The sequence below is a fragment of the Moschus berezovskii genome, chromosome Y (assembly GCF_049115385.1).
Source record: "Moschus berezovskii isolate FMDL1 chromosome Y, NW_MosBer_1.0, whole genome shotgun sequence".
In the NCBI taxonomy this organism is placed as follows: Eukaryota; Metazoa; Chordata; class Mammalia; order Artiodactyla; family Moschidae; genus Moschus; species Moschus berezovskii.
Window position 1 is genome coordinate 27,480,390 of NC_142489.1, and position 18,800 is coordinate 27,499,189.

Sequence of the window (18,800 nt, forward strand, 5' to 3'; positions counted from 1 at the left end):
AGGCGGACAGGAAGCCGAACCACTGTGTCATGAAGGGAGAGAAGTTTTGATCATCAATGATTTCTACTCAAATATTTGGTACCAGAAGTTTAAAGTGATGAAATAAAAATGTACACACTGAATTATGGAAGAGTTATTTTAATGTACACATCATATAATTTCAGTGTTCAGCTAGCCATAGAGCCTGATTATGATCTATGCACAGTGCCTGGTGCATCCGTTTAACCCATTAATTTGAATGTTTAAAATTATATCCAACGTGAGGAGAGGAACAGCAGTCTTAGAACAGTATCTCTAAGTAAATGAGAGTTGCAGTTTTATGGGCTCAAGGTGTCCTCATATGTATGAACCCCATCACTATTATAGAAAGCATACTGCTGATCAGCTCCATTAAGGGACAGCCTTTCAGAATAGGATCTATATTATTCAGCCAGAAAGTTATTAAGTAACATTGGGCTTCCCAAACAGTTCATTAAAGATCTTGGGAACAAGCAAAGACTTTGACCACCTAAATAAAGTTGTCTAAAATTATATTTTGACATATACACATATATACACATATGTGCATGTGTGTATGGGTATTAAAAAATGTACAATGGCTTTTAATTCCTGTTAGGCAAAGCAGCAATGGAAAAAAATTAAAACCCAAAAGTAGAATTATTCAAAAATCTCAGTTCAGTTCAGTTCAGTCACTCAGTCGTGTCCAACTCTCCGCGACCCCATGAATCACAGCACGCCAGGCCTCCCGGTCCATCACCAACTGTCTACTCGGTTACTGAATATACGTAAGTGGAAAAAATACGAGAACTCCTTTATATCACTCCTCTCTATTCTTTTAGTAAATAGCTACCAATTTTCAAATGTTTGTCCAGTTTAATGACAAAAATAAAGTTATAGAAAAATATATATACATAATAGATATACATATATCTATATAAAGTAGACGGATATGTTTGCATAACAAAAAATATTGATGTCAGATTCATTTCCAGTTCCACGCTCAATCTCATCATGAGATAGCCAAAGTTGTAGTTAACTCAAACACTCCAAGAGCTGGGACAGAAATCGAACCTGCAACTGAGATTTTCAGTCACAGTTATGATCACGCTCTAAATCCAACACTTTATTTCATTTCTTGTTCTAAGCAGTCCCGTCTTAAGATTGAAAACTATGAAAACCAAGAGAGAGGAGTAGGAGATTCAAGACTTCCTCGTGTTCCCAGAGAAATTTTAATCAGAGAAATTAGAAAAGCCAGAAACAAAGGAAAATGACCAAGCAATATAGAATAATGATTCTTGAACATTAAGCAAAGTCAAGGATCTTTAGTTCCTCCTCAAGGGCCATAGATAACATTCTGTGAACAGTTTTAGAGATACTAAAGCCCCAACCAGGCTGAAATGTAATCACCTAGACCACAGAGTAGTTGGAACCAGATGGTCAATGATGTCGACTCCCAATATCCTCAGGAACAGGCCACTAGTAGAATGTTCCCAAACTAATCACACACCCCATGCCTAACCTCACTCTGTCAAAATGATAGTTCCCCTGAAAGTATTTGGGGAGTGTGGGTCTTTGAAACACCAGCTGCTAGGACACCTTGCCTGGTTCCACAATAAACTATTGCACAGAAGTGAGTAACCCAAGTTTGGTTGGGTAGGAGTTCAATTCAGTTCAGTTCAGTTCAGTCAGTCAGTGGAATCCAACTCTTTGTGACCCCATGAGTCACAGCACGCCAGGCCTACCCGTCCATCACCAACTCCCGGAGTTCACTCAAACCCGCCTCCATCGAGTCGGTGATGGCATCCAGCCATCTCATTCTCTGTCGTCCACTTCTCCTCTTGCCCTCAATCCGTCCAAGCATCAGAATCATTACCAGTGAGTCAACCCTTCGCATGAGGTGGCCAAAGTATTGGAGCTTCATATTTAGCATCAGTCCTTCCAATGAACATCCAGGACTGATATCCTTTAGAATGGACTGGTTGGAGCTCCTTGAAGTCCAAGACTCTCAAGAGTCTTCTCCAACACCACAGTTCAAAAGCATCAATTCTTTGGCGATCAGCTATCTTCACAGTCCAGCACTCAAATCCATTATGATCACTGGAAAAGCCATACCCCTGACTAGACGGACCTTTGTTGGCAAAGTAATGTCGCTGCTCTTTAATATGCTATCTGGGTTGGTCATAACTTTCCTCCCAAGGAGTAAGCGTCTTTTAATTTCATGGCTGCAAGCAACATCCGCGGAGGTTTTGGAGGCCCAAAATATAGTCTGACACTGTTTCCCCATCTATTCCCCATGAAGTGATGGGACCAGGTGCCATGATCTTAGTTTTGTGAATGTGGAGCTTCAAGCCAAATTTTTCACTAACCCCTTTCACTTTCAACAAGAGGCTTTTCAGTTCCTCTTCACTTTCTGCCATAAGGGTGATGCCATCCTCATATCTGAGGGTATTGATATTTCTCACAGCAATCTTGATTCCAGCCTGTACTTCTTCCAGCCCATCGTTCCTCATGATGTACTCTGCATAGAAGTTAAATAATCAGGGTGACAATATACAGCCTTGACGTACTCCTTTTCCTATTTGGAACCTGTCTGTTGTTCCATGTCCAGTTCTAACTGTTTCTTTCTGCCCTGCATACAGGTTTCTAAGGAAGCAGGTCAGGTGTTCTGGTGTTCCCATCTCTTTCAGAATTTTCCCCAATTTGTTGTTATTCCCACAGTCAAAGGCTTTGGCATAGTCAATGAAGCAGAAATATATGTTTCTCCGGAACTCTCTTGCTTTTTCCATGATCCAGAGGATGTTGGCAATTTGATCTCTTGCTCTTCTGCCTTTTCTAAAACCAGCTGGAAAACCTGGAGGTTCACATATTGCTGAAGCCTAGCTTGGAGAATTTTGAGCGTGACTTTACTAGCGTGTGAGATGAGTGCAATTGTGTGGTAGTTTGAGCATTTTTTGGCATTGCCCTTCTTTGAGAATGGGATGAAGACTGACATTTTCCAATCCTGTGGTCATTGCTGAGTTTCCCAAATTTGCTCCAAATTGAGTGCGGCACTTTCACAGCATCATCTTTCAGGATTTGAAAAGCTTAACTGGAATTCCATCACCTCCACTACCTTTGTCCTTAGTGATACTTTCTAAGGCCCACTTGACTTCACATTCCAAGATGTCTGGCTCTAGGTCAGTGATCACACCATCGTGATTATCTTGGTTGTGAAGATCTTTTTTGTACAGTTCTTCTGTGTATTCTTGTCACCTATTCTTAATATCTTCTGCTTCTCTTAGGTCCATACAATTTCTGACCTTCATCGAGCCCATCTTTGCATGAAATGTTCCCTTGGTATCTCTAATTTTCTTCAAGAGATCTCTTGTTATTCCCATTCTGTTGTTTTCCTCTATGTCGTTGTATTGATCACAGAGGAAGGCTTTCTTACCTCTCCTTGCTATTCTGTGGAACTCTGCATTCAGGTGATTATATACTTTTTTCTCCTCAGCCTTTCGCTTCTCTTCTTTTCACAGGTATTCGTAAGGCCTCCTCAGACAACTATTTTGCTTTTATGCATTGCTTTTCCATGGGCATGGTCTTGGTCCCTGTCATCTTTACAATGTCATGAACCTCCATCCATAGTTCATCTGACACTCTATCTATCAGATCTAGTCCCTTAAACCTATTTCTCATTTCCACTGTATAATCATAAGGGTTTTTGATTTAAGTCATATTTGAATGGTTTAGTGATTTTTCCTACTTTCTTCAATTTACGTCTGAATTTGGCAATAAGGAGTTTATGATCTGAGCCACAGTGAGCTCTGGTCTTGTTTTTTCTAACTGTATAGAATTTCTCCACTTTGACTGCAAAGAATACAATCAATCTGTTTTTTCTGTTGACCATCTGGTGATGTTCATGTATAGAGTCTTCTCTTCTGTTGCTGAAAGAGGTTGTTTGCTATGACCAGTGTCTTCTCTTGGCAAAACTCTATTAGTCTTTGCCCTTCTTCATTCGGTGCTCCAAGGCCAAAGTTGGATGTTACTCCAGGTGTTTCTTGACTTCCTACATTTACATTCCAGTCCCCTCTAATGAAAAGGACATCTTTTTAAAGTGTTAGTTCTAAAGATCTTGTAGGTCTTCATAGAACCATTAAACTTCGGCTTTTTATGCGTTACTGGTTGGGGCATAGGCTTTGATTACTGTAATATTGAATGGTCTGCCTTGGAAATGAACAGAGGTCATTCTGTTCATTTGGAGATTGTATCCAAGTACAGCATTTCGGACTCTTTTGTTGACCATGATGACTACTCCATTTCTTCTTAGGGATTCCTGCCCACAGTAGTAGATATAATGGTCATCTGAGTTAAATTCACCCATTCCAGTCCATTTTAGTTCACTGATTCCTAGAATATCTATGTTCACTCTTGCCATCTCTTGTTTGACCACTTCCAATTTGCCTTGATTCATGGACCTAACATTCCAGGTTCCTAAGCAATATTGCTCTTTGCAGCATCGGACCTTGCTTCTATCACCAGGCACATCCACAACTGGGTACTGTTTCTGCTTTGACTCCATCCCTTCACCTTTTCTGAAGTTATTTCTCCACTGACCTCCAGTAGCATATTGAGCACCTACCGACGTGGGGATTTCCTCATTCACTATCCTATTATTTTGCCTTTTCATACTGTTCTTGGGATTCTCAGGGCAAGTATACTGAAGTGGTTTGCCATTCCCTTCTCCAGTGGACCACATTCTGTCAGACCTCTACACCATAACCCGCCCATCTTGGGTGGCCCCACACAGTATGGCTTAGTTTCATTGAGTTAGACAAGGCTGTGGTCCGTGTGATCAGATCCACTGGTTTACTGTGATCACGATTTCAGTGTGTCTGCCCTCTGACGCCCTCTCGCAATACCTACCATCATATTTGGGTTTCTCTTACCTTGGTTGTGAGGTATCTCTTCACGGCTGCTCCAGCAAAGCACAGCCATTGCACCTTACCTTGGACGAGGGGTATCTCCTCACGGCCACCCCCTCCTGATTTTGAACGTGGAGTAACTCCTCTCGGCCACCACTCCTGGCCTCAGGAGTGGGTAGCTCCTCTCGGCCACCACCGAGAAACACTTTTATTTCAGAAACCAAATAGATTTACTGATGTGATTTATCCATATAAAAATTCTTTAGGAATGAGATTTTGCAGGTTCATGGTTTTGGTTGCGATTTGTGTAAGGAGCCTGTATTTTCAGTTTATGCTGAAGTAAACACTGGTTGAACATTACGCTTCAATTGCTAGGAGACTAGTGACTTTGTGATGCCACAGTGACCGGTCCATTGCTAGGAGATCAGTGACTTTTTGAAACACTGTGATGGTCTGGGAGTTTCCCTCTGTAGGCCAGCCAAGCAGCATTTGAATTTTCAGTGTGTAAAATCACACAAATGAGAAAACTGTTTGAAGAAAGTTTTTTCTGAGATGGCACAAATTTCTTCAGAAATTCAAGATGTGCCTCTTAACGATGAATCCACTGGTTCAAAAACCTCCATCAGACCTTTGCATGATTATACACTTGCTGGAGACTCGGTTTCGTGATCTATTATTGAAAAATATGCTTTTCAGGCTTTGTCTGAGGCAGTTCTGATGAAAAGACCACATTACACATTTTCTGTCTCTGAAAGAGGTGAACTGAATGATTTTCTTTGACTTACTTTTCCACAAAAATTGTGCAATAGAGTGGAAAGTGATCAATTTGAATCTATTTGGTGGGATGAGAGTGACACTTGTATAGTGATCAATGAAGAACTCTTCAAGGAAGAAGTCTTGGAAAGAAAGGCACCTTTCAGGATATTTGAAACCAATAATATGAAATGTTTAGTTTGACAGCTGAACGTTTATGGGTTTAGTAAAAAGCAACAACCTCTTCAAAGATCTGCTTCACTATCTGACTTTCTGGAAGAAGAAAACAACATCTCTCTTTTGAGCAAGGTATTCCAAAATTTTCACTTATTGGCAAAATGGAAGATTAAATCATGTGACCTAGAAAGCATGTTACCATATGTAGCTAAAACAGAATTTAAAATTGAGATAGCAAATTGTTGAAGAAGCTGTATTTTTTGAAGTTGAAAACAGCTGGAGGATATAGTATTTGACGTTTAACAAACTTTTGAATCAACTTGAAACAAGATATGAGTCTTGAAGCTACTTAAAGTGGTATTTACTGTATATATACAACGTATTTTTAGTTGAGAAACATAATTGTTTCTACCATGTTAGCTATTAAAACTAATCTGGAGGCGTTTTAGTTGAGGCAATTTAATTAGTATCATTAAAGGAATTTTTTTTTTCTTTTTAAAATTTATTTAATTAGAGGCTAATCACTTCATGGGAAATAGACGGAAAAACAGAGGAAACAGTGTCAGACTTTATTTTTTGGGCTCCAAAATCACTACAGATGCTGATTGCAGCCATGAAATTAAAAGATGCTTACTCTTTGGAAGGAAAGTTATGACCAACCTTGATAATATATTAAAAATCAGAGGCATTACTTTGCCAACCAAGGTCCGTCTAGTCAAGGATATGGTTTTTCCCGTGGTCATGTATGGATGTGAGACTAGGACTGTGAAGAAAGCTGATCGCCGTAGAATTGATGCTTTTGAACTGTGGTGTTGGAGAAGACTCTTGAGTGCCCCTTGGACTGCAAGGAGGTCCAACCGGTCCATTCTAAGGGAGATAGATCCTGGGTGTTCATTGGAAGGACTGACGCTAAAGCTGAAACTGCAATACTTTGGCCACCTCATGCGACGAGTTGACTCACTGGAAAAGACTCTGCTGCTGGGAAAGGTTGGGGGCGGGAGGAGAAGGGGACGACCGAGAATGAGATGGCTGGATGGCATCACCGACTCTGTGGACACGAGTTTGAGTGAACTCCAGGAGTTGGTGATGAACAGGGAGGCCTGGCGTGCTGTGATTCATGGGGTGGCGGAGGGTCGGACACGACTGAGCGACTGAACTGAACTGAACTTTACATTATTGTATTTGTTTTGCCATCTATTGACATGAATCTGCCCCAGGTGTACGTGTGTTCCCCATCGTGACCCCCCTCCCACTTCCCTCCATATCCCATCCCTCTGGTTCATCCCAGTACAACAGCCTGAGCATTGTATCATGCATCGAACCTGGACTGTCGATTCGTTGCACATATGATATGATTCATGTTTCAATGCCATTCTCCCAAATCATCCAATACTCGCCCTCTCCCACAGAGACCAAAAGTCTGTTCTATACATCTGTGTCTCTTTTGTTGTCTCGTATACAGAGTTATCATTATCACCATTCTAAAGTCCATATATATGCCTTAGTATAATGTATTGGTTTTTTTCTTTCTGACTTACTAATTCTGTATAATAGTCTCCAGTTTCATCCACCTCATTAGAACTGATTCAAAGGTATTTTTTTGATGCCTGAGTAATACTCCATTGTGTATATGTACCAAAGCTTTCGTCTGCAGATGCACATCTAGGTTGCTTCCATGTCCTCACTCTTATAAACAGTGCTGCAATGAATATTGTGGTACATGTGTCTCTTTCGAATCTGGTTTCCTCGTTGTGAATGCCCAGGAGTGCGATTCCTGGATCATATGGCTGTTCTATTTCCAGTTCTTTAAGGAATCTCCACACTGTCCTCCATAGTGGCTGTACTACTTTGCATTCCCACCAACAGTGTAAGAGGGTTCCCTTTTCGCCACACCCTCTCCAGCATATATCGCATGTCGACTTTTGAATAGCATCCATTCTGACTGGTGTGAAATGGTATCTCATTTTGCTTTTGATTTGCATTTCTCTGATTATAAGGGATATTGAGCAGTTTTTCATGTGCTTTGTTAGCCATCTGTATGTCGTCTTTAGAGAAATATCTGTTTAGTTCTTTGGCCCATTTTTTGGTTGGGTCATTTATTTTTATGGAATTGAGCTGCAGGAGCTGCTTGTATATTTTGGAGATTAATTCCTTGTCAGTTTTTTTCATTTGCTATTACTTTCTCCCATTCTGAAGGCTGTCTTTTCACCTTGCTTATAGTTTCCTTTGCTGTGCAGAATTTCATTTGAATTATGTCGCATTTGTTTATTTTGCTTTTAGTTCCAATATTCTGGGTGGTGGGTCATAGAGGATCCTGCTGTGATTTATGTCAGAGAGTGTTTTGCCTATGTTCTCCTCCAGGTGTTTTATAGTTTCTGGACTTACATTTAGATCTTTAATCCGTTTTGAGTTTATATTTGTGTATGGTGTTACGGCTGAAACTGCAATACTTTGGCCACCTCATGCGGCGAGTTGACTCACTGGAAAAGACTCTGATGCTGGGAAAGGTTGGGGGCGGGAGGAGAAGGGGACGACAGAGAATGAGATGGCTGGATGGCATCACTGATTCTGTGGACATGAGTTTGAGTGTACTCCTGGAGTTGGTGATGGACAGGGAGGCCTGGCGTGTTGTGATTCATGGGGTGGCGGAGAGTCAGACACGACTGAGCGACTGAACTGAACTGAACTGAACTGAATGGTGTTACGAAGTGTTCTAATTTCACTCTTTTACCAGTTTTTCCAACACCACTTGTTAAAGAGACTGGCTTTTTTCCATTTTATATTCTTGCCTCCTTTGTAAAAGATAAAGTGTCCATAGGTGCATAGATTTATCTCTGGGCTTTCTACTTTGTTCCATTGATCTATATTTCTGAGTTAATGCCAGTACCATACTGTCTTGATGATTGTGGCTCTGTAGTAGAGCCTGAAGTCTGGCAGGTTGAGTCTTTCAGTTCCATTCTTCTCCAAGATTACTTTGGCAATTCGAGGTTTTTTGAATTTCCATGCAAATTGTGAGATTATTTGTTCTAACACTGTGAAAAATACCCTTGGTAGCTTGGTAGGGATTGCATGTAATGTATGGATTACTTTAGGTATTATACATATTTTCACAATATTTTTTCTTCTAATCCACGAACACGGTATATATCTCCATCTATTAGTGTCCTATTTGATTTCTTTCACCAGTGTCTTATAGTTTTCTATATAGAAGTCTTTTGTTTCTTGAGGTAGATATATCTCTATGTATTTTATTATTTTCGTTGCAACAGTGAATGGGATAGTTTCCTTATTTTATTTTTCTATTTTTTCATTATTAGTGTATAGGAATGCAAGGGATTACTCTGTGTTGATTTTAAATCCTACAACTTTACTGCATACATTGATTAGTTTTCTGGTAGAGTCTTTAGAGTTTTCTGTGTAGAGGATCATGTCATTGGCTAACACTGAGAGTTTTATTTCTTTTTCTCCAGGTTGAATTCCTTTAATGTCTTTTTCTGCTCTGACTGCTGTGGCCAAAACTTCCAAAACTATGTTGAACAGTAGTGGTGAGAGTGGGCACCTTTGTGTGTGCTTCAGAAAAAGGAGAAATTTATTGTTTTGGGGTGAAATATCCTATAGATATCTATTAGGTCTAACTGTTCTATTGTATTTTAAAGTTTGTGGTTCCTTGATAATTTTCTGTTTAGATGATTTATTCATAGGGGTGAGTGGGGTATTAAAGTCTTCCACTATTATTGTGTTGTTGTTAATTTCCCCTTTTATACTTGTTAGTAACTGTCTTACATATTGCAGTGCTCTTATGTTGGGTGCATATATTTATAATTGTATCTTCTTCTTGGATTGATCCTTTGATCATTATGTAGTGTCTTTATTTGTCTCTTTTCACAGCCTTTATTTTAAAGTCTATTTTATCTGATATGAATATTGCTACTCCTGCTTTCTTTTGGTCTCTATTTGGGTGGAATAACTTTTTCCAGCACTTCACTTTCAGTCTGTATGTGTCCCTTATTTTGAGGTGTGTCTCTTGCAGACAACATATATAGGGGTCTTGCTTTTGTATCCATTCAGCCAGTATTTGTCTTTTGGTTGGGGCATTTAACCCAATTGCATTTAAGGTAATTATTGGTAAGTATGATACCGTTGCAATTTTCTTTATTGTTTTGGGTTCAAATTTATACACCCTTTCTATGCTTCCTATCTAGAGAAGATCCTTCAGCATTTGTTGGAGAGCTGGTTTGGTGATGCTGAATTCTCTCAGCCTTTGATTGTCTGTAAAGCTTTTGGTTTCTCCTTCATATTTGAATGAGATATGGGTATAGTAATCTTGGCGGTAGAGTTTTTATTTTTTATTTTTTCATCCCTTTCAGTATGTGAGAGTTGGACTGTGAAGAGGGCTGATCGCCGAAGAATCGATGCTTTTGAACTGTGGTGTTGGAGAAGACTCTTGAGAGCTCCTTATACTGCAAGGAGATCCAAGCAGTCCATTCTAAAGGAAATCAATCCTGGATCTTCATTGGAGGGAGTGATGTTAAAGCTGAAACTGCAATACTTTGGCCACCACATGCGACGAGTTGACTCACTGGAAAAGACTCTGATGCTGGCAAAGGTTGGGGGCGGGTGGAGAAGGGGACGACGGAGAATGAGATGGCTGGATGGCATCACCGACTCTGTGGACATGAGTTTGAGTGTACTCCGGGAGTTGGTGATGGACAGGGAGGCCTGGCGTGCTGTGATTCATGGGGTCGCGGAGAGTCGGACACGACTGAGCGACTGATCTGATCTGATCAGTATTTCTTGCCATGGCTTCCTGGTCTTAAGAGTTTCTGCTGAAAGATCAACTGTTATCCTTACGGGAATCGCCTTGTGTGTTTTTTGTTGGTGTTCCCTTACTCCTTTTAATATTTGTTCTTGTGTTTGATCTTTTTTAATTTGATTAATGTTTGTATTGGAGTATTTCCCCTTGGATTTATCCTGTTAGGGACTCTCTGTGTTTCTTGGACTTGGGTGATAAATTCCTTCCCCATTTTAAGGAAGTTTTCAACTATTATCTCTTCAAATATTCGCTCATGGTTTTTCTTTGTGTCTTCTTCTTCTGGGACTTCTATGATTCGTATGTAGGGGCACTTGACATTGTCCCAGAGGTCTCTGAGATTGTTCTCAATTGTTTTAATTCGTTTTTTTTCCGCTCTGTTTGATTTATTTCTATAATTCTATCTTCTAGCTCGCTTAACAACTGTCTTCTGCCTCCGTTATTCTACTGTTGGTTCCCTTCAGAGTGTTTCTGATCTCATCTATTGCATTATTCATTGTATATTGACTCTTTTTCATTTCATCTAGATACTTATTAAACCTTTCTTGCATCTTATTGATCCTTGTCGCCAGGTTGTTTATCTGTAACTGCAGTTTGTTTTCAAGATTTTGAATCATTTTCACTATCAGTATTGGAAATTCTATATCAGATAGATTCCCTATATCTTATTCTTTTGTTTTCTTTTTTCGTGGGCATTTATCCTGTTCCTTTACTTGCTGGGTATTTCCTTGCCTCTTCACCTTGCCTATATTGCTGTGTTTGGGGTGGCCTTTCCATCTTTTGGCAGTCTGTGGAGTTTTCCTTATTGTGTAGTTTAATTGCTGTGTGTGGCTTTGGATGGGTGGTTGTCAAGGTTTCCTGGTTAGGGAAGCTTGTGCCGGTATTCTGGTGGATGGAGCTGATTTCTTCTTTCTGGAGTGGAATGAAGGGTCCAGTAATGAGTTATGAGATGTCAGTGGATTTGGAGTGGCTTTGGGCAGCCTGTATATTGAAGCTCAGGTCTATTCACCTGCGTTGCTGGATAATTTTCATAGTATGTCTTTCTCTGGAACTTGTTGGCCCTTGGGTGTTGCCTGGTTTCAGTGTAGGTATGGAGGCATTACTTTACTAACCAAGGTCCGTCGAGTCAAGGCAATGGTTTTTCCCGTGGTCATGTATGGATGTGAGACTAGGACTGTGAAGAAAGCTGATCGCCGAAGAATCGATGCTTTTGAACTGTGGTGTTGGAGAAGACTCTTGAGAGTCCCTTATACTGCAAGGAGTTCCAACCAGTCCATTCTAAAGGAGATCAATCTTGGGTGTTCATTGGAAGGACTGATGCTAAAGCTGAAACTGCAATACTTTGGCCACCTCATGCGACGAGTTGACTCACTGGAAAAGACTCTGATGCTGGGAAAGGTTGGGGGCGGGTGGAGAAGGGGACGACCGAGAATGAGATGGCTGGATGGTATCACCGACTCTGTGGACATGAGTTTGAGTGTACTCCGGGAGTTGGTGATGGACAGGGAGGCCTGGCGTGCTGTGATTCATGGGGTCGCGGAGAGTCGGACACGACTTAGTGACTGAACTGAACTGAACTGATGGAGGCATTTGATGAGCACCTATCAATTAATATTCCCTGGAACAAGAGTTCTCTGGTGTTCTCAGGATTTGTGGTTAAGCCTCTGGCTCTGGTATTCTTGCAGTAGGCTCAAGACTTCTCCATCTGTCTCTTCCAACTCAGTTCCTTCTGTTTAAGCTTCTTCTGTTTGCTGGTCTCTTCAGTGTCTAATTCCCGTCCTGACACAAGGGGGCGGTGGTAGACACTTTTTTAGGCTCACCCATCAGTCGTGCTGTGGGGTGGGAGGTAAGCTGCAGACAAATATCAACGGCATCTGTGGGGAGTGCTTGCCGTGTCTCAGCCACACTGGGTTTGCCCCCACTCTTGGCATGTGTGCTGTCCCAGTCTACACTGCACAGGCTCTAGGTTTCTCTGCTGCAAACCGTCCAAGGACGGCGCTGTGTTGGATGTACATCTCTGGTCTAAACCGCCCAGGTTCCGGTACTCGGGTACTACCAAAGGCAAAGACTTGGTTGGGCCTGCGTTTTGTGCCCTTCCCCAGTCTGAGCAGCTCAGGTGAGCAGGTGTTTGGCCAGCGGGGTCACTGTGACTTATTGCCTCCCCAGTCCCTGCTGTTCGGTTTTCTGGGTGTACAACCAGCGCACCTTCTCAACGGATATCAACCGGCCAGAACCCAGGAAGTCTTGGTTAGCAACGAAGCCTGCATGCAGCTTGGTATTGGATGCCTCACTAGGACCGCGATTGTCTGCTTCTGTCTCTGGCTGTACTTCCCTGCCTGTTTCAGCGGGGGATGGTGGATGGGCTGACCGCAGCTATCTAGCTCTGTTTAGTCCTTTGTTCTGTGAGTGGGTCTGGTGGTGTCTTATCTTGGGGCTTTTCGCCTTTTTGTGGGCTAGCTATCCCACAGTCTGCTTAGCTATCTTAAGTTAGCACCCTCAGATTGCACTAGGGGCATTCAGGCCCTGTCCTTACTCTAAGGGATGCAGCCCGCCCTTCCCTGCCCAGTCCCTGCTTGCTGGTGGGGTGTGCGGGCGGCTGCACTTCTTCTCTGCTGGGAGTTACCACTGGACACGTAGTCTGTAGGTTTTAATTATTTATTTATTGTTCCTCCCAGTTATGTGGCCCTCTGAGGTTCCAAGAGTTGTCACAGATTCGCCAGTGAGTGTTTCCAAGTGCATGGAAACTTCTAGCCTCCCTTCTCGGGATGGACCTCCATCCCGCCCTGTTTTACCACTCTTTTTATCTTTTGTATTATTTCCTACCTCTTTTCGAGGACAATGGCCTGCTTTTCTTTTTGCCTGATGTCCTCTGCCAGCATTCAGAAGTTGTTTTGTTGGATTTACTCAGCGTTCAATTTTTCTTTTGATGAATTTCTGAGGGAGACAGTTGTCACCCCGTCCTATTCCTCCTCCATCTTCCCATCTTCCTATCTGCTCCCTCACAGTAATATTTAAAATTCATTCAATCCTAAGATTTATTTCTTTCAGACCCTACAGTTCCCATATTTGTTTACAAAAAATGCATTGCACCATCTGCTATTATACCACCTTAGTTGTTATTTGTTACTACTTTCATTAAGTATTTAATCATAGAGTGATTTGAAGAAGTGACACTAGAGACATTGAGTGTCATTTTTCAGTCAACAAGTTGTCTTCAACTCTTTTGTGACGGCATGGACTGCTGCACAACAGGCCTCTCTATCTTTCAGTATCTCCCAGAGTTTGTGCCAATGCATGTCCATTGTTTTTCTGATACCGTCCAACCATCTTATCCTCCATTACTCCCTTCCTCTCCTGTCATCAAACTTTAAAAGCATCATGAATTTTCCAGTGAATTGACACTTTGCGTCAGCTGGCCAAAACTGAACTTTCAACTTCATCATTAGTCCTTCGAATGAATACTTATGTTTGATTTCATTTAGGATGAATTGGCTAAATCTCCTTGCAGTCCAAGGGCCCCCTAAGAGTCTTTAACTTTTCGGGATTCAAAATCACTGCAGATAGTGATGGCAGCTATGAAATTAAAAGACGCTTTCTCTTTGGAAGGAAAGTTATGACAAACCTAGATAGCATATTAAAAAGCAGGGACATTCCTTTGCCATCAAAGGTCCATCTAGTCAAGGCTATGATTTATTCAGTGGTCATATATGAATGTGAGAGTTGGACTGTAAGGGAAGCTTAGTGCTGAAAAATTGATGCTTTTGAACTGTGGTGATGGAAAAGACTCTTGAGAGACCGTTGGACTGCAAGGAGATCCAACCAGTCCATCCTAAAGGAGACGAGCCCTGGGTATTCATTGGACTATGTCATGGTGAAGTTGAAACTCCAATAGTTTGACACCTGATGTGAAGAGATGACTCATTGGAAAATACCCTAATGTTGGGTAAGATTGAGGGCAGGAGGAGAAGGGGATGACAGAGGATGACATATTTGGATGGGATTGCCGATCAGTGGACATGAGTTCGGGTGGTCTCTGGGAGTTGGCATAGTCAATGAAGCAGAAAAAGGTGTTTTTCTGGAACTCTCTTGCTTTCTCCATGATCCAGCGGATGTTGGCAATTTGACCTCTGGTGCCTCTGGCTTTTCTAAAACCTGCTTGAACATCTGGGAGTTCACGGCTCACATAATGCTGAAGCCGGGCTTGGAGAATTCTGAATACGACATTACTCGCGTGTGAGATGAGTGCATTGTGTGGTAGTTTGAGCATTCTTTGGCATTGCTTTTTTTCGGGATTGGAATGAAGACTGAACTTTTCCAGTCCTGTGGCCACTGCTGAGTTTTCCAAGTTTGCTGGAATACGGAGTGCAGCACTTTCACAGCATCATCTTTCAAGATTTGAAATAGCTCAACTGGAATTCCATCAACTCCACTAGCTTTGTTCGTAGTGATGCTTTCTAAGGCCCATTTGACTTCACATTCGAAGATGTCTGTCTCTAGGTCAGTGATCACGTTATCGTGATTATCTTGGTCGTGAAGATCCTTTTCATACAGTTCTTCTGTGTACTCTTGCCATCTCTTCTTAATATCTTCTGCTTCTGTTAGGTCCATACCATTTCTGTCCTTTATCGAGCCCATCTTTGCATGAAATGTTCCCTTGGAATCTCTAATTTTCTTGAAGAGATCTCTTGTTTTTCGTATTCTGTTGTTTTCCTCTATGATTTTGCTTTTATCACAGAGGAAGGATTTCTTATCTCTCCTAGCAATTCTTTGGAATTCTGCATTCAAAGGCTTATATCTTTCCTTTTCTCCTTTGCTTTTCACTTCCCTTCTTTTCACACCTATTTGTAATGCCTCCTCAGACAGCCATTTTGCTTTATTGCATGTCTTTTCTTGGGGATGGTCTTGGTCCCTGTCTCCTGTACAATGTCACGAACCTCTGTCCAGAGTTCATCAGGCACTCGATCTATCAGACCGAGTCCCTTAAATCTATTTCTCACTTCCACTGTATAATCATAAGGGATTTGATTTAGGTCATATGTGAATGGTCTAGTGATTTTCCCTACTTTCTTCAATTTCAGTCTGAATTTGGCAATAAGGAGTTTAGGACCTGAGACACAGTCAGATCTCCATCTTTGGCTGCAAAGAATATAATCAATCTGATTTCGGTGTTGACCATCTGGTGATGTCCATGTGTAGCGTCTTCTCTTGTGTTGTCGGAAGAGGGTGTTTGCTATGACCAGTGTGTTCTCTTGACAAAACTCTATTAGCCTTTGCCCTGCTTCATTCCGTGCTCCAAGGCCAAATTTGCCTGTTACTCCAGGTGCTTCTTGACTTCCTACTTTTGCATTTCAGTCCCCTGTAATGGAAAGGACATCTTTTTTGGATGTTAGTTCTACAAGGTCTTGTAGGTCTTCATAGAACCGTTCAATTTCGGCTTCTTCAGCGTTACTGGTTGGAGCATAGGCCTGGGTTACTGTAATATTGAATGGTTTTCTTGGAAACGAACAGAAATCATTCTGTCATTTTTAAGGTTGCATCCAAGTACTGCATTTCGGACTCTTTTGTTGACCATGACGGCTAGTCCATTTCTTCTAAAGAATTCCTGACCTCTGAAGTAGATATGATGGTCATCTGAGTTAAATTCACCCATTCCAGTCCATTTTAGTTCACTGATTCCTAGAATGTTTATGTTCACTCTTGCCATCTCCTGTTTGACCACTTCCAATTTGCCTTGATTCATGGTCCTAACATTCCAGGTTCCTATGCAATATTGCTCTTTACAGCACCGGACCTTGCTTCTATCACCGGTAACATCCACAAATGAGTATTGCTTTTGCTTTTTCTCCATCCCTTTATTCCTTCTAGAGTTATTTCTCCACTGATATCCAGTACCATACTGGGCACCTACCGACCTGGGGAATTCCTCATTCAGTATCCTATCATTTTTCCCTTTGATACTGTTCATTGGACTCTCAAGGCAAGCATACTGAAGTGATTTGCCATTCCCTTTTCCACTGGACGACATTCGGCTGTGTGGACTACAATAAACTGTGGAAAGTTCTAAGAGACGGGAATACCAGACCACCTTACCTGCCTCTTGAGAAACCTGTATGCAAGTAAAGAAGCAACAGTCAGAATTTTACATGGAACAACAGACCGGTTTCAAACAGGAAAAGGAGTACGTCAAGGCTGCATATTGTCACCTTGCTCATTTAACTTATATGCCGAGTACATCATGAGGAACACTGGGCTGGAAGTAGGACAAGCTGGAATCAAAATTGCTGGGAGAAATATCAATAACCTCAGATATGCAGATGACACTAACCTTATGGCAGAAAGTGAAGAGGAACTAAAAAGCCTCTTGATGAAAATGAAGGAGGAGAGTGAAAAGGTTGGCTTGAAGCTCGAGGTTAAAAAAACAAAGATCATGGCATCTGGTCCCATCACTTCATGGGAAATAGATGGAAAAACAGTGGAAACAGTGTCAGACTTTATTTTTTGGGCTCCAAAATCACTGCGGATGCTGATTGCAGCCATGAAATTTAAAGACGCTTACTCCTTGGAAGGAAAGTTATGACCAACCTTGATGGTATATTAAAAAGCAGAGGCATTACTTTGCCAACCAAGGTCCGTCTAGTCAAGGCTATGGTTTTACCCGTGGTCATGTATGGATGTGAGACTAGGACTGTGAAGAAAGCCGATCACCAAAGAATTGATGCTTTTGAACTGTGGTATTGAAGAAGAGTCTTGCGAGTCCCTTAGACTGCAAGGAGATCCCACCAGTCCATTCTAAAGGAGATCAATCCTGGGTGTTCATTGCAAGGACTGATGCTAAAGCTGAAACTGCAATACTTTGGCCACCTCATGCGACGAGTTGACTCACTGGAAAAGACTCTGATGCTGGGAAAGTTTGGGGGCGGGAGGAGAAGGGGACGACGGAGAATGAGATGGCTGGATGGCATCACCGACTCTGTGGACATGAGTTTGAGTGAACTCCGGGATTTGGTGATGAACAGGGAGGCATGGTGTGATGTGATTCATGGGGTCACAAGGAGTCAGACCCGACTAAGTGACTGAGCTGAACTGAAGAGTCTTCGGCAGCGGCACAGTTGAAAGCCATCATTTCTCCTTTTCTCAGTTTTCTTTATATTCCAGCTCTCACATCTGCACATGACTACGGGATGAAAAACAGGGGCGTGTGAAGTGGAGGCCTTTGTTACCAAGGTGAATGTCTCTGCTAAATACAATGTCTAGATTTGCAATAGAGTTTTCTCCAAGAAGAAATTTTCTTTTACCTGATGACAACTCTTCACCTGATTGGAAGAATATGGTCCACTGTCATAGGCAATTGAAAAGCACTTCGGTATTTTGCTTTGATTACCCCATGATATCCATGAAAACAGAAAGAGAGGACACTGAAAGATTTCGGTAGGTGCCCAATATGCTTCTAGAGGTCAGAGGAGAAATAACTCCAGAAATAATGAAGCAATTGATCCAGAGCAAAATCAGTAACCAGTTGTGAATGGGACTGGTGATGGAAGCAGGGTTTGATGCTATTAAGAACAATACTGCATAGAAACGTGGAATTTTAGGTCCATGAGTCAAGGCAAATTGGAAGTGTCAAACAGGAGATGACAAGAGTGAACATTGGCATTCTAGGAATCGGTGAACTAAGATGGAATGGGAGAATCTGTTACTGTGGGCAGGAATCCCTTTGAAGAAATGGAGTAGCCATCATAGTCAACAAAAGAGTCCAAAATGCGATACTTGGGTGCAGTCTCAAAAATGAGAGAATGATCTCTGTTCTTTTCCAAGGCAAAGGATTTACTGTCATAATAATCCAAATCTCTGCTCTTATCAGTAACACTGAAGACGCTGAAGTTGAAAATTCTATGAAGACCTACAAGACCTTCTAAAACTAACACCCAAAAACGAGGTCCTCTTCATTATAGGGGACTGGAAAGTAGAAGTAGGAATTCTAGAAACACATGGAGTACCAGGCAAATTGGCCTTGGAATACAGAATGAAACAGGGCAACGGCTAATTGAGTTCTGCCAAGAGAACGCACGGGTCAAGTAAACACCCTCTTCCAACAACACAAGAGAAGACTCTACACATGGACATCACCAGATGGTCGACACTGAAATCAGATTGATAAT